Consider the following 16,709-nt stretch of genomic DNA (forward strand, 5'->3'; position numbering starts at 1 on the left):
GGCCGAAGGGCCTGTTTCCAAACTGTAAGTAATCTAATCTAATAGAGGAAATGTGGGCCAGCACCAGTGCTCTCCATTCTAGCTACTCTATGATATTGGCACTGATTTGCACTTCTGTATCCTGAATCTCTGATTACTAGAGTGAATAATAGAAAATGATGGGCTGAATGGCACAGAATTGAAATATCCCGGCACAGTGGTTAGTACTGCTGCCTCACAGCGCCGGGTTCAATTCCCGACTCAGGCGACTGTGTGGAGTTTGCACGTTCTCCCCGTGTCTGCATGGGTTTCCTCCGGTTTCCTCCCACAGTCCAAAGATGTGCAGGTCAGGTGAATTGGTCATGCTAAATTGCCCGTAGTGTTAGGTAAGGGGTAAATGTAGGGGTATGGGTGGGTTGCGCTTCGGTGGGTCGGTGTGGACTTGTTGGGCCGAAGGGCCTGTTTCCACACTGTAAGTAATCTAATCTAATTTTTAATCCATGCTACATTTAGTGATTTATCTGACTATTGATTTCAAGATAGGACAGTTCTGTTGAATTTTATTTTCTCATCAGTAAGGGTCATATGTTATTTGGGAGTACTAGCAATAGGGTGACATGGTCTCATGGACTGGATATCAATGGCTTTTTAAAGCTTGGGCCAAATATTGATTGATCGATTCCAAATCAGTGCAACAGTCAACTTACCTCATTAGAAGTGGTGTTTAATTTGAGTCTGGCATTGACTAAAAAGTAAACAAAATTAACTCATTTTTGACTTAAGCTGAAGTCCAAACAGCAAAAGATACGTGAGTTTAATGGCTTAAAGGTGCAATGTACTCAAGTGTACTTACATTATAAGCAGGATTGTGGCGTTTGGAATTTTGGCCACTTGCTGTTTAATATTTTCAATCATTTCACTCTATCATAGATGATGGTGACATAGACGTTATGTTACAGGCTGAGTAAATCAGAGACCAGGAGTTCAAATTCCACTGCAGCAGTTGGGGAATTTACAAATACATTTTTTTAACAACTTAAATTTCCGAGGGCTGGCCATGTGGTTGTTGTAAAGTCCTATTTGCTTCGCCAGTGTCTTAAAGTAGGAACAGATGAATTAGGAACTGAAGTAGGACATTTGGCTTCTCAAGCCTACACCACCTTTCAGTAAGATCATGGCTGTTATATTTGCATTTTTAATTCTGCATTTCCATCAATCCCAGTAACTTTGATTCCCTCGCCTAGCAAGAATCAACCTGCATGTATCTTAAAAATATTCAATGATTCTGTTTCTAACACCTTCTAAGAGAAACAGTTCTCAGTCACACTAGTCTTTGAGAAAGAAATTGACCTTGTTGTTCTCCTAAAAGAGCAGCCGCTAATTTTTAAACAATGCCCCCCTAATTCTGGACTCACCAAAAGAAGACTGCCTTTCATGTCCAACTTGCTAAGACTCAGGATCTTATGCAATTCAATCAAGTTATTCCTGACTTTTCTAAACTTTTCTAAGTGAAGTGAAGCCCAGTCCAACTTTGCCTCAGAAGATGTCCTCTGAACCACCTCCAATGCCTCCTTAAGATAGGAACATCTTCACTCCCTTCCTTGGTCATGACTTCAGACTAACAGCAATGTTATTTCTTAATTGTCCGCTGCAAGCCATTCAGGAATGGAGCATAAATACTGGTCTTGCCAACAATGCTCAGATCCTATGGATGTACAAGAAAATCCTGAAAGGCAGAATACCTACGTACATGGAAGCATAAACAACTGGAGCTTATATTAAATTTGCCTAGTCCTATGATTAGATTGCTCCATGAGCACTGTATCCAGTTTTTGGCAATCCAAGTAAAAGATTCAAAGTAGAGAAGCATTGCAGATTTAAGCCACTGCGCTGAGCATTTAACTGAGAAATATAACAATGCCTGTGTTTTCCAGCATTGTAAAATAAAGTCGTTAAATTTGAATCCCGTAGAGCTATAGAAAATGGTAAACAATTTGGCGAAAGGTAATCCAGATTATTTAAAGTTGAACCCTGATTCAAACTGGCAAAAGGCAAAAGTCAGAAGGTTCCTTATGAAGAATTAAGAATAAATGCAATCAATACCCAGATAGGTCAAAAGAGATCATAATCACAAAATGTTCATGCAAGAGTTGAATACTATGATAGAAAACTCAAGAAAGTTTGGAAATAAAGTCTAAACAACTTTTAGATCTCTTTCTATTTCATCCCTAACTATTTCATCGGACATTTCAATCTCTCTCTGCAGCAGGCCACTCTCCCTGCCTGTTTCGAGAGGGCCAACATCCCTGTGTCTAAGAAGGCTCATTCAGCATGTCTCAATGACTACCACCCAGTGGCCCTAACTTTGGTGGTCATGAAGTCCTTTGAAAGGCTGGTCATGGCATTAATCAACTCACTCCAGTTTGCCTATCAGACCAACAGATCCATGTCAGATGCCATATCACTTGCTCTTCACTCCTTCCTAGAACACCTCGACACCAAGAACAGCCACCATAAGAATTCTATTCATTGACTACAGTTCAGCCTTCAACACCATTATCCCCTTCAGACTGATTGCTAAACTTATTGATCTTGGACTAAGCCACCCTCTCTGCAACTGGATCCTCAGTTTCCTGACCCACAGGCCACAATCAGTGAAGGTTGGGACAATATTTCATCCTCACTAACACTCAATACTGGAGCCCCTCAGGGGTGCATACTCAGTCCCCTACTGTACTCACTGTATACCCATGACTGCATCGCCAAATAACAGACTAATGCCATTTGCAAGTTTGCTGATGACACCACCATAGTTGGTCAAATCTCAGACGGTCATGAAACAGAATACAGATGGGAGGTGGAAGACCTGGAAAAATGCTGCACTGAGAACAACCTAGCTCTCAATGCCAGCAAAACCAAGGAACTCCTTATTGACGTCCGGCAGGATATTACTCATGCTCCCCTACACATTAACAGCACAGAGGGGGGACGAGTGGAGAGTGTCAAGCTCCTGGAAGTGGTCACCCACAACAAGCTTTCTTGGACTCTTGGACCAGTGGATGCACAGGTTACAAAGGCCCAACAATGACTTTTCTTCCTCAGGCAGCTGAGGAAATTTGGCATGACGGCGAATACCCTTGCCAATTTTTATAGGTGTGCCATCGAGTACCATTCAACTGTACCGGAGACGGTTACAGAGTGTGGTGAACTCAGCCTGGACAATCACAAAGGCCAACCTCCTATCTATAGAATCCATCTACCAGGCCCGCTGTCAAGTAAAGGCCGTCAGCATTCTCAAAGATCCATCCCAACCTGGCAATGTTTTTCTACAACCTCTACCATCGGGGAGAAGGTACAGAATCCTGAACACAAGCACCAACTGGTTTTGTAATAGTTTCAATCTTACTGTTGTTAGAATACTGAATGTGCTCACAAACTCTTAACATTCGCCTGTACCTGTGTTTTTGTTTTTGCAGCTGTTTACCTATTATTTACTATCTATGCTACTTGAATATGTGATCTGCCTGTATTGCTTGCAAGACAAAGCTTTTCACGGTGCCTCAGTACACGTGACAATAAAGTAAATTCAATTCAATTCAATTCATCACAGTTCATCACAAATAATAACTTGCATTTACTTCGGGGATCATTTCTGATGAAAAATTGGAAACAGGAGTTGCATGGTTGTGTTATGCTATATGATGAGACATGTCTGTTTGAAAGTCTGCGTTTAGCAAGTAATTTGCTCCTAATTTCAAATGATCAGTATTTCAATTTTGTTGGTGATATTAAATTAGGTATCTACAGGCTGGGCACTCACTTGCAGCTTGAAGACTATTTTCATGGAGCAGTATTTAAGGACTATTTGAACCCATTTGCAACAGATGGGTAGAGTATGCTGGCTGATATGCCAATGGCATATCTTGAGATTGTTCAGGGTCTGATTGAGAGGTGGATGGGTTGTCAAATGCAGCATTGGAGTTCCTGTTGGAACAAGTCCAGAAGATGACTTTACTCCTAAGGAAGTAGGAATCCATCTTTCCCTCCTATTTCTCACATCCTACTACCGAGTAGAAGTTGGTGCAGATCTGCTTGACCTCATGCTCTCTTTCCATTCTACCATCAGAACAGAAATGCCCCTTAGCAAGGTGTCCATGAACAAGAAGTCACAATGTTCTGGTACTCCTGTAAAGAGTGAATAAGATAGAGGAGTACAGCACTCTCCCTATTTAACTGAAGTCCTCAGAGAATTTGCAGAACAAATATTTCTCAGGTGTATGTGAAAGTTTCGTAAAATGTCTTAGAAAATCTTCAATGATGTCTGTCACAAGTTCTCTTCAAGTCTTCAGCACCAAGTAAACAGTAAAAGATAATAAAATGAAGTTGTGCTTAAAATCCTCTCAATGACATTGCTTACTATCACTCTGCTAGAAGCAACTAGGAGAAAGGTTTAGATTAAGTGCTTGTTTTCAAGATACAATGCAGTCTTCTTAATGAGCACTAGTAACCAATTTAACTGGCAATCTATCATATCTGATCCTCTGTCAGCCATTCCTGCAGCAGAGTTCAATGTCTATATTGAGAAGATATTTTGCACTAAACTTTGAGTGTATTGGTACTTTAACCACAACAGCACCCTATCCACCTGAGATTCTCTTTCATGCTTAATGTATCTGTGGAAAACTGCCTCATAACATCTTTCAAATGGGGAATTTGAATCTGCTGAAAATGTGTTGCTGGTTAAAGCACAGCAGGTTAGGCAGCATCCAAGGAATAGGAAATTCGATGTATCGGGCATAAGCCCTTCATCAGGCTTATGCCCGAAACGTCGAATTTCCTATTCCTTGGATGCTGCCTAACCTGCTGTGCTTTAACCAGCAACACATTTTCAGCTGTGATCTTCAGCATCTGCAGACCTCATTTTTTACCCGGAATTTGAATCTGGACCAGTTGGACAGGTGTGGAGGGGAGTGAGACCATTGGAGGGAGGATGGGAAGATGATTGTGAAACAGCTAGGGAATTAATCAGAGATTGAGGAGGAAGGAACAGGGACTGGGGTACAGTGTCACAGGAGATGATCTTAGTTGCCCAGCTGAAGAAATCTGCATGTTCCTTCCAGTTAGTGTTGACAGGAGAGTACTAAAGGAAAGGGCTCAGCCAGCCAGTTTATTATCAAGCTGAGGAAATCACTTCTCTGAAATCCTACAATATTAGGTGGATATAGTCTTGGAGAAGTAGGAATGATATTACTTGAAATTTGTTAAAGAACCAAGTCTAAGAACATCACATTCTTGAAAAGGCAATAGGCTTTACAACCAGGATTTCTCTATTGTAGCCAACTTAACTTTTTCTTGTTAAAATATTGACCAAGTTTGTCACATAATCAAAATGATCAATTCCAACTATTATCTGATTTTGATACAAAACTAAGGAAACCTGACCACTCTAACTCTTTATTTTCAAAGCAGTTGGTGCTAATTTCTAGCATTATATTATTTAGAAGCACCATCTGAGCTTATTATAGATTTATATTCTCTCTTGACTATCTATAAGTATGTAAATTTGTTTTCTTGTAATTTTAATTTTAAAAATGCTCATGACACAAAAAAATGAAGTGTTAATGACTATAAACTGTGATAGGCTGGCATCATAAATAGTGGATGTCACTGATAGTGAGTTTGGAGGCCAGAAGGCATTTAAATAAGTAAGATGGTGTTTGTACCTGAACTCCGACTATTTGACTACCATGAGAATTGAGTTCTGATTAGAATGAAGTTAATGTTGACTTTGGAAGAGTTGCATGATGATTAAGACAGTGTGAGTTGTTTGAGGAATCTGGAACCCAGGTATCTGCATAAACTCGACTGTCTGAACCTGGTCAGAACTTCACAACATAAGAACAAAAGAGCTAAGAGCAAGAGTAGGCCATCTGGTCCTTCGAGTCTGCTCTGCCTTTCAATAAGATCATGGCTGATCTTTTCACCTCCGTTCCACTTAGCCGCCCTCTCACCAGAACCCTTAATTCCTTTGTTGTTCAAAAAAAATACTATCTTAGCTTTAAAAACATTTACTGAAGTAGTATCGACTACTTCACCGGACAGAAAATTCTACAGATTCGCAACCCTCTGAGTGAAGAAATTCCTTCTCAATTCAGTGCTAAATCTGCTCCCCCTAATTTTGAGGTTTTGCCCCCTTGTCCTAGTTTCACCAGCCAGTAGAAACATGCTCCCTATGTCTATCTTATCTATTCCCTTCATAATTTTATATGTTTCTGTAAGATCCTTCCTCATTCTTCTAAATTTCAATAAACATAATCCCAGACTATTCAGTCTCTCCCCATAAGCCAACTCCCTTAACTCTGGAATCAACCTAGTGAACATCCTCTGCACCCCCTCCAGTGGTAGTACGCCATTTCTCAAGTAAGGAGACCAAAACTGCATACAGTACTCCAGGGGTGGCCTCACCATCTCCATTTATACTGGCAACATAACGTTCCTGCTTTTATACTCAATACTTTTAGCAATGAAGGAGAAAGTTCCATTTGCCTTTCTAATTGCCTGTTGAACCTGCAGAACAATCTCCTGTGATTTATGCACAAGGATACACAGGTCTGTCTGAATAGTGGCATGCTGCAACATTTTACCATTCATGTAATAGTCCTTTTTAGTGTTACTCCTAGCAACATGGATGACTTCACATTTATTAGCACTGTATTCCACTTGCCAGACTTTTGCCCACTCTTTTAAAGTATCTTTGTTCCTCTGTAAAGTTTCACAGCCCTCTGCACACTTTGCACTGCCACTCGCCTGAGTGTCATCTGCAAACTTTGACACACTGCACATGGTCCCCAACTCTAAATCATCTATGTAAATTGTGAATAATTGCTGTCCCAATACTGACCTCTGAGGCACCCTACTAGTTACTGCTTGACAACCAGAATAGCACTCATTTATCCCCACTCTTTGGTTCCTGTTAGTCAACCAATCCTCTATTCATACTAATACTTTACCTGTACTGCCATGCATCTTTATCTTATGCAGCAACCTCTTGTACAGCACCTTGTCAAAGGCCTTTTGGAAATCTAGCTACACCACATCTATTGGGTCTCCGTTGTCCACCTTGCTCGCAATCTCTTCATTGAATTCCAGTAAACTAGTTAAGCATGACCTTAAGGAAGACTGGAGGTTGGCTAACATGGTGCCACTGTTTAAGAAGGGTGGTAAGGACAAGCCAAAGAACAATAGACCAGTGAGCCTGAGGCAAGTTATTGGAGGGAAGCCTGAGGGACAGGATGTACATGTATTTGGAAAGGCAAGGACTGATTAGGGATAGTCAACATGGCTTTGTGCGTGGGAATTCATGGAGAAAGTGAGGACTGCAGATGCTGGAGATCAGAGCTGAAAATGTGTTGCTGGAAAAGCGTAGCAGGTCAGGCAGCATCCAAGGAGCAGGAGAGTCAACGTTTTGGGCATGAGCCCAAATTCCTGAAGAAGGCTCATGTCCGAAACATCGACTCTCCTGCTCCTTGGATGCTGCCTGACCTGCTGTGCTTTTCCAGCAACACATTTTCAGCATGGGAATTCATGTCTCACAAACTTGATTGAGTTTTTTGAAGAAGTAACAAAGAGGATTGATGATGGCAGAGCACGGTAGATGTGATCTATATGACTTCAGTAAGGCGTTCGACAAGGTTCCCCATGGGAGACTGATTAGCAAGGTTACATCCCATGGAATACAGGGAGAACTAACCAATTGGATACAGAACTAGCTCAAAGGTAGAGGACAGAGGGTGGTGGTAGAGGGCTGTTTTTCAGACTGGAGGCCTGTGACCAGTGGAGTACCTCAAGGATTGGTGTTGGGTCCTCTACTTTTCATCACTTATGTAAGTGATTTAGATGTGCGCTTAAGAGTAAGTAAATTCGCAGAATTGGAGGTGTAGTGGACAACAAAGAAGGTTACCTCAGATTACAACAGAATCTTGATCAGATTGGCTAATGGGCTGAGAAGTGGCAGATGGAGTTTAATTCTGATAAACGCAAGGTGCTGCATTTTGGGAAAGCAAATCTTAGCAGAACTTATGCAATTAATGGTAAGGTCCTCAGAATATTGCTGAACAAAAAGACCTTGGAGTGCAGGTTCATAGTTCCTTGAAAATGGAGTTGCAGGTAGATAGGATAGTGAAGAAGGCATTTGGTATGCATTCCTTTATCGGTCAGAGTATTGAGTACAGGAGTTGGGAGGTCATGTTGCAGCTGTATAGGACATTGGTTAGGCCACTGTTGGAATATTGCATGCAATTCTGATCTCCTTCCTTTCAGAAAGATGTTGTGAAACTTGAAAGGGTTCAGAAAAGATTTACAAGATGTTGCCAGGCTTGGAGGATTTGAGCTATAGGGAAAGGCTGAACAGGCTGGGGCTGTTTTCCCTGGAGCATCAAAGGTTGAGGGGTAACCTTATAGAGGTTTACAAAATTATGAGGGGCATGGATAGGGTAAATAGATAAAGTATTTTCCCTGGGTTGGAGGAGTCCAGAAATAGAGGGAATAGGTTTAGGGTGAGAGGGGAAAGATATAAAAGGGACCTAAGGGGCAACATTTTCACACAGAGGGTGGTATGTGTATGGAATGAGCTGCCATGGAAGTGGTGGATGCTGGTACAATTGCAACATTTAAAAGTCATTTGGATGGGTATATGAATAGGAAGGGTTTGAAGGGATATGGACCAGGTGCTGGCAGGTGGGACTAGATTGGGTTGGGATAGCTGTTTGGCATGGATGGGGTGAACCGAAGGGTCTGTTGCCATGCTGTACATCTCTTTGATCCATAACCTGCCCTTCATGAAGTCATGCTGAATCTACCCAATGAAACAATTTCAATCTAGATGCCTTGCTATTTCTTCCTTGATAATAGGCTCAAGCATCTTCCCCGCTACAGGTGTTTAGCTAACATGTCTATAATGCCCCATCTTTTGTCTACCACCCTTTTTGAACAGTGGCATCACATTTGCTGTTTTCCAATGTGCTGAAACTGCCCAAGAGTCCAATGAATTTTGGAAAATTACCATATGCTGCTCTGGAGTCTTCAACCCCAACGTTTTGGCTCATGATGACACTTGGCTCCCAAATACATCTTGGGATACTCTGTCTTAAGTGGTCAATTAACTGGTTACTTAAAGGACCCCTTCTACTGTCATATTAATCCAGCTGCACACAGGCTATATTGCAATTTGATTTGTACAGCAACTGAAATTAAGCTTGACAACTTGGGAGGTGGGGTCTAGGGGAATGGAAGTCCCTCAATCCAAGACATTCAGTGTCTAATTGAGGAACTGAACTTCTGCAAGGAAGGGCCCACTGAGTACCAATTTCCTATCCTTGTTGCCCCTCGTCTTCACATGACCCCACTCTGTGAATGCCCCACTTACCTCAACCCTTAACTTTACTTACTTGTGTTCCGTGTCACTCTGCAAGCATGGAAATCTGAAACCTGCCCTTCTGGCAGTAGTGACAGCCTCTCCAGAGACACTGCTGTGCACAAGATCTGCCCACTTTTATTTGGCTAATGGCTCTCAGTAAGTGACACCTCAGCTCCTGAATCTTGATTCCAAAGGAAGGGCCATGGTGATCTACTTACTGCCACGTTGGGTTGTGTTTCATTGGGCTTTCCCAAGAAATGGCAGTGTGGTTCTCTCATCAGCTATTTGGGTAGCAGGCAGGTCTTCTAATGCCACAGTAAGATTCTACTTGCAGGCTGTATTATTTGGTTGTTTCTAATACTGAGTTAAATACAGTCCAAAAGCGTATGTATTTGACAGTAGTAATTTAAAATCTTCGGCTTATACTTTGACATTAGTTTATCAACTGCAGGCAATAATCTTTGATGACATCACAAGTTACCCATAAATCACGGTAGTAATCCATTCTTGCTATTCAAACCCGAAGGCATTTTTACAACATTTAATGTATTTGTTGATATACAATTGAGGTTGGAGAGATCAAGAAGTCATAGTGTCACAGAGGTCTACAGCACAGTAGATAGCCCTTCAGCCCATCATTTCTGCACTGGCAAAAAGAAACCACCTAAATATTCTTTTTCTAGACCCAGTACTCCATTGCACATAGCAAATTTTGAATTCAAAAAAGGTGGTGGATATTACCGAATACATAAGTATTAGATTTAATTAATTCAGTATCAGAAACAAATCAGCCAGTTTTATTTAATTAACAAATAATAACAACTGTATTTCAAGCAAAATTTACTGTTGCAAAGGGAAAAAGGTTATTGGTAATAGGTGACATGGCTCTGACTACCACCTATCAATCTGCCAATAATCACTAGTGAGGATTTGAAGTTTGGAGCAATGGTAATGGAATTATGGATTGATGCATCACAGAAGGATGCCATTCAGTACATTGTGCTTGAATAAGCTGTTTGAAAAAGGTAGTGTAATGCTGGTGTCACTGGACTAGACGTCTGGAGGTGCAGGCTACTTTTTATTGTGGACATGCATTCAAATCCCAACATAGTAGCTGTGCAATTCAAATTCAATGAACAAATCTAGTCTATAAAGCTAGTTTCAGTAATAGTGACCATGGTAACCATCATTACTTGCTGTAAAAATCCATCTGATTCACTGTTGACTTTAAGAGAGGAAATCTACCTTACTTACTGAATCTGACCTTCATGTGACTCCAGACCCATAGCAATATGATCATCTCAATTGCCCTCTCAAATGTCCTAGTAAACCACTCAGTTCAAGGATAATTGGGGATGGAAAAAAGTGCAGGTCCATCCAATGATAAAATAGTGAGTATTGAATTAGTTTCATTTGATTGTTGCTTCCCCATAGCCCAATAATATTAATCCCCATCAAGTTGTTATTTAATTCCCTTTTGAAATTATCATTGAGCCTGCTTTAAACACCTTCTGAGCCAATGTATTCTAGTAATACGCTACGTAATAGTTTTTCCTTCATGTCACTGCTTTTGCCAATTATCTTATGTCTTTGTCCTTCAATTATAAACCTTTCTGTCACTAGTAACAGTTTTTCTTCATCCCTAAAGGAATTAAACATTATTTTATGATATTTAAATATTTTTATTGAATGAAATAAGTGCTACTTACATTATTTATCATCGTAATGGATAGTGGTAACTATAAGGATTATAGATATAGACCATAAATGTGCTGAACTGAAACCACTCAGTATCATATGCACTGCAGTTAGCACAGAAGTACTTAGTCAGCATGTAAGGTGTCTTTCATTGTCATCCAGCATTCTTGAAGTGACATTTGTCCAAGGTTAGCGTAATAGATGATGAAAGCCATATCCTCAGTGTTCAAGCCTTCAAAATCTATACACCACTCAGTCATTGAGCATGTGATGTTTGTCATGATGAATCTAGATATGGTAATGAACACTACTATTTATGGATGCCAGAAGAAGACAGAAACATGGTAACATCTTTATCATTTGCATAATTGCAATCTAATAAAGCATTTACTTTTACCCTTGATTTCAATTAATCTTTCTGATGAGCTAAGGATCCAAGTGCATAATTAGAATGAAATTAATACTGAATAATTCTTTAAAAAAAGACTCTCCACTGTTCTCACAGTTCTCATTTTACAGAAAATTACCAAAAAAAAACTAATTCTGGGACAACTTCTGATTCTCTCTTGAAAAACTGGCACAACTTAACTGTACCAAACATTTAGAAATTTAAAGGATTTGAATTCATTATTTTAGGAAATATTCCAGTGTTCCATTGGTGAAATACCAAATTCATTTAAGCTGAATACATTGTAATTGCACCTACTCTTGAAAAGTACACAATTGGCTATAAAGCACTACATTTGTGGTCTGAAAGGCAACGTATACATGCAGGCCCTGCTCATTTTTCTTTTCTCATATCTGATATGTTTAATTAAAACCTCACATTTGAGATTTCCAGCTACAATTATATTTGATTTCTTAATTCTAAATCAAGCAGCATAAATTTTTATAATTACATGGGCATGTCTGTGTTAGAAAAATTCACTACCATGGGAATGCTCGAAGCAAATTGCTTACATGGAAGCTAGACAGGTGCATAAGGGAGAAAATAATGGAACATTATGTTGAAAGGATTGGATGAAGTTGGATAAGAAGTAAAATCATAAGGAGCATAAAACACTGACATTGCCAATTTAGGACTTGTGTTCTGTTCCTGTATTAATGATTCTTTCTATTTTTCATTAAAGGAAAGAATTATTTCTATCTGAAAACAACAGAGTAATTCCAAAATATTAATTAACCATATTTTTGAAAATATTAAATCAAATTTACAGCAAATGTCATCGTCTACCTTGTGGTAATGTATTATCAGTTTATATATTTTCATGTCTCTATCACAGGCTTTGGCAGGGATTGCACAGAATGACATGGTAAAACACTGAATCAGACAAGCCATGCAACAACAAATATCATTGGGGGAACAGCACAAAATAGGACAAGGTTTAACTATCAACAACATGGGGAAGAGTGCTGCCATATCTATGTATCTTTGGTCAATGTTTAGGAAATAAGTTTCACTCCATTGTAAAAACTGAAAGAAAACATAGGATCCCTACAGTGCAGAGAGAGGCCATTCAGCCCATTGAGTCTGCACTCATCTTCTGAAGAGCATCACACCCTATACCATAACCCCACATTTACCATTGTTAACCTACCTAGCCTGTACATTTCAGAACACTAGGGGACAATTTAGCATAGCCAATCTAGCTAACCTGCACATCTTTGGATTATGGGAGGAAACTGAAGCACCTGGAGGAAAGAGCTGAAAATGTGTTGCTGGAAAAGGGCAGCAGATCAGGAAGCATCCAAGGAGCAGGAGAATCGACATTTCGGTCATGAGCCCTTCTTCAGGATGCTGCCTGACCTGCTGCGCTTTTCCAGCAACACATTTTCAGCTCTGATCTCCAGCATCTGCAGTCCTCATTTGCACCTGGAGGAAACCCATGCAGACATAGGGAGAAGGTGAAAATGCTACACAGGCAGTCACCTGAGGCTGAAATTGAAACTGTGCCTCTGGCGCTGTGAGACAGCTGTGCTAACTACTGTCGCACCGTGCCATCTGTGTGGCAATCCAAAGAAAAAAAAAGAAAGAATTTTCAAACATTATTTTGAACAGTTTTTCATGTGTAGACTATTTTGCCAAACTCTTGTCATCTCTACATTTATCAAATTACTGTATAACTACAATAGCTATGGTATAAATATGTCTAGATTAAAGTGGTGCTGGAAATCATTTATCTCTTCACCCTGCAGGCACCCTGCCTCTATTGCTGATGAAGGGCTTTTGCCCGAAACATCGATTTTCCTGCTCCTCGGATGCTGCCTGACCTGCTGTGCTTTTCCAGCACCACTCTAATCTAGATTCTGGTTTCCAGCATCTGCAGTTCTTGTTTTTACCATGGTATAAATATGTTACGAGCATTAAATGAAGACAAACCTTACTTGGTAATAATATTAATAAGCTAAATCAGCAACAAATTAGCAAATTTACAAACTGGGACTCCATTTACTTTCAAATGGATTTTCCAATGATGTTCTACGCTTTGATGGTTCATTTATTAGCTCAGTTCTCTTTAAATGTTACCTAATTTACATAATGGTTACACTGACATTCGACAAATCACAAGGCTTCGATATTTTAAAACAGGGCAAAAAGAAATGTCTCGCGGTGTAGAATCGAAATTGGAGATTGCAAATAACACCATGCAAATAGCACTATCCTTCCGAGATCTGTCCCATATCCACCATTCCCTCTTGAACAGAAACATATGAAAAAAGTCTAAGATCCAGGCGAACATGCCCCTGACATTATCTGATTAAGAATCAGCCAGATGGTGGAGCACGGAAACAGTTTTTCTCCAGAGCTTGTGCGTTTGCCTCGCTTTTTTCTTAATCCGATTCATATATATATACATATATATACATGGTCTTTCTCTTTTAGAATGAACCTTTTGTCATATTGTTTCTCATTCAACTTAGAACGTCTTTTGCACTCGTCTGTCACGGAAATCTGAGTTTTTACCAGGGCCAATTTACTTCGAAAATTCTGAGGCATATACTCTAAGATTAAACGATTGCACACAGAAGTACAGATACGCGACTTAGATCTGCCCGTTTACATGTGGAGTAGAATCATTGAGAGAGTGGATTAAGGCAAACCATTTCTCAAATCGGTTGTGGCAGAAATCTCCATTTTTTATGGCTGATTTCTGCTCAGACGAGAGTCCAACGAGACAAGTCTGTGTCATATACTCGCAGGTCTGTCGCCTCGTCATTCAATTATTCACTGGCAGCGATTAGAAATCATGTTCAAAACATCTATCTTCCCATGTCTTTTGCTTTCAAAACGTAAATTGCGGTCCAGATTCTTGAACGATAGAGAGATGGGTGTCTTACCTGTTGTACAAGGCAGGGATAAAATACACATCACCAGGGCTGGTAACAACTGCATGTCACCTCTTGTAGCGGCAGCCACTGCAAACTCTTAGCCTTGAGATACAGTCACTGAAAGCTTCCTCAGCCCGAGACTGGACCCAACTTCTCCGCACCCCATGAAGGGAACAAGACAGATCAGAGCAGACGGGACAAATGGGTCGCAGAGTATCCCATAGGGTTTCCAGTCCAAGAGACGTTGCATTGGCGGCGGGCTTATTCAGCTTTTATCAGAAATCTTCCAGTCTCACGGAGAGAGACGGCAAATTCCACTCCATCGATTTGCACAGGCTTTCGGCCACGCTGGAGTGCTGAGGTGCTGCGTCCTAATTACAGTCGAGCTCTGCGTATGGAATTCGGATCTTAAAATTGGGGTGAACTGCTTCCCCTCTGCCCGTAGTATATGTCATCACTCATTGGCAGAACGCGAAAATTGTCCTGTTCAGTTGACGAATGTACTTTGAATTATAATTAAACGGATTCCTCTTGATGCAATGCATGTGTTAGTGCCGTGAAAGTGAACACTGTCTTTGTGTGTGCGTGTTGCTGCGTGCAGGAGAAATAATCACTCATGGTGAATTTTATAGAAATGTCGATGGAGGTTTGGTGCCATGCAGTGGAAATACATCACCAAGAAAGAGACTGAAAGATGCTCAGGGTACACCCAAGTCAGATGTACGCCTGCAGAGAGAACGGACGCTGCTTAAGGTTCAGATCTTACACTAGAACTGGAAACGTTACTGACACTCAGCATTTCAAAGGGACCAGGGTTAGGAATTATATACACACAAGAGAGAGGAGACTCGTAATGTGCTGAAATGCAAAACTGCTAAGTATAAGTGGGCTGAAGTTGTATCCAACTGGATCAGCAGGAGGAATAGGTGGGCATTGAAAGGGACACTTTCTAAGAAGACGAAGTAAAGGGGGAGATGGAGGGACACTCGGCGAAAAGGCTACGGGCTCCAGAATTCAACTCTGGGTCTCAATTCAAGAAAGAATCGTTAATCGGGATGCACAGAATCTCACCAATGTATTGAAACCATATAATGCCTTTGTACGTGAGTCACACAGAACTGATTTACAGTAATAGGCCACGTAACGCAAAGGTTCTATGCTGGTGCTCATGTTCCACACGACCTCCGTGAACCCACCCCTCGATTTCTCTCCCTCATCTATTTACCGAGATTTTCCTTTACTGAATTGGAATTAAGCGCATTGCTGAAGGTTAAATTCGTTCCAGCCCAACCGGATACGACGATTAGTTCAACTACAAAATCGTGACATGCCTCTAAGTGACCGTTGTTACCTGTGCACTGCACAGGAGACCAGAAGATCCCCCATCTGAACTATGCACGGTCTGGCACGGTGATTCAGCACCGCGGACAGCAACAAAATACTCCTGTGGCGCCAAAAGAGAAAACGCTGGAAAATCTCAGCAGGTCTGGCAGCATCTGTAAGGAGAGAAAAGAGCTGACGTTTCGTGTCTAACTGACCCTTTGTCAAAGCTAAAAAAAAGGGAGAAATAGGGAGGTATTTATACTAGGCTGAGAGAAGGTGATAGTGAGGACTGCAGATGCTGGAGATCAGAGCTGAAAATGTGTTGCTGGAAAAGCGCAGCAGGTCAAGCAGCATCCAAGGAACAGGAGAATCGACGTTCCGGGCATGAGCCCTTCTTCAGGAATGAGGAAAGTGTGTCAAGCAGGCTAAGATAAAAGGTAGGGGGGAGGGACTTGGGGGAGGGGCATTGAAAATGTGAAAGGTGGAAGGATGTCAAGGTGAGGGTGATAGGCCGGAGTGGGGGTGGGGCGGAGAGGTCAGGAAGAAGATTGCAGGTTAGGAAGGTGGTGCTGAGTTCGAGGGTTGGGACTGAGACAAGGTGGGGGCAGGGGAAATGAGGAAACTGGAGAAATCTGAGTTCATCCCTTGTGGTTGGAGGGTTCCTAGGCGGAAGATGAGGCGCTCTACCTCCAGCCGTCGTGTTGCTATGGCCTGGCGATGGAGGAGTCCAAGGACCTGCATGTCCTTGGTGGAGTGGGAGGGGGGAGTTAAAGTGTTGAGCCTTGGGTTGGTTGGGTTGGTTGGTCTGGGTGTCCCAGAGTAAAAAGTGAGGTCTACAGATGCTGGAGATCAGAGCTGAAAATGTGTTGCTGGTTAAAACACAGCAGGTCAGGCAGCATCCAAGGAACAGGGAATTCGACATTTCGGGCAAAAGCCCTTCATCAGGAATGAGGAAAATGTGTCC

This window comes from Hemiscyllium ocellatum, chromosome 2, assembly GCF_020745735.1.
Source record: "Hemiscyllium ocellatum isolate sHemOce1 chromosome 2, sHemOce1.pat.X.cur, whole genome shotgun sequence".
NCBI classification, from domain to species: Eukaryota; Metazoa; Chordata; class Chondrichthyes; order Orectolobiformes; family Hemiscylliidae; genus Hemiscyllium; species Hemiscyllium ocellatum.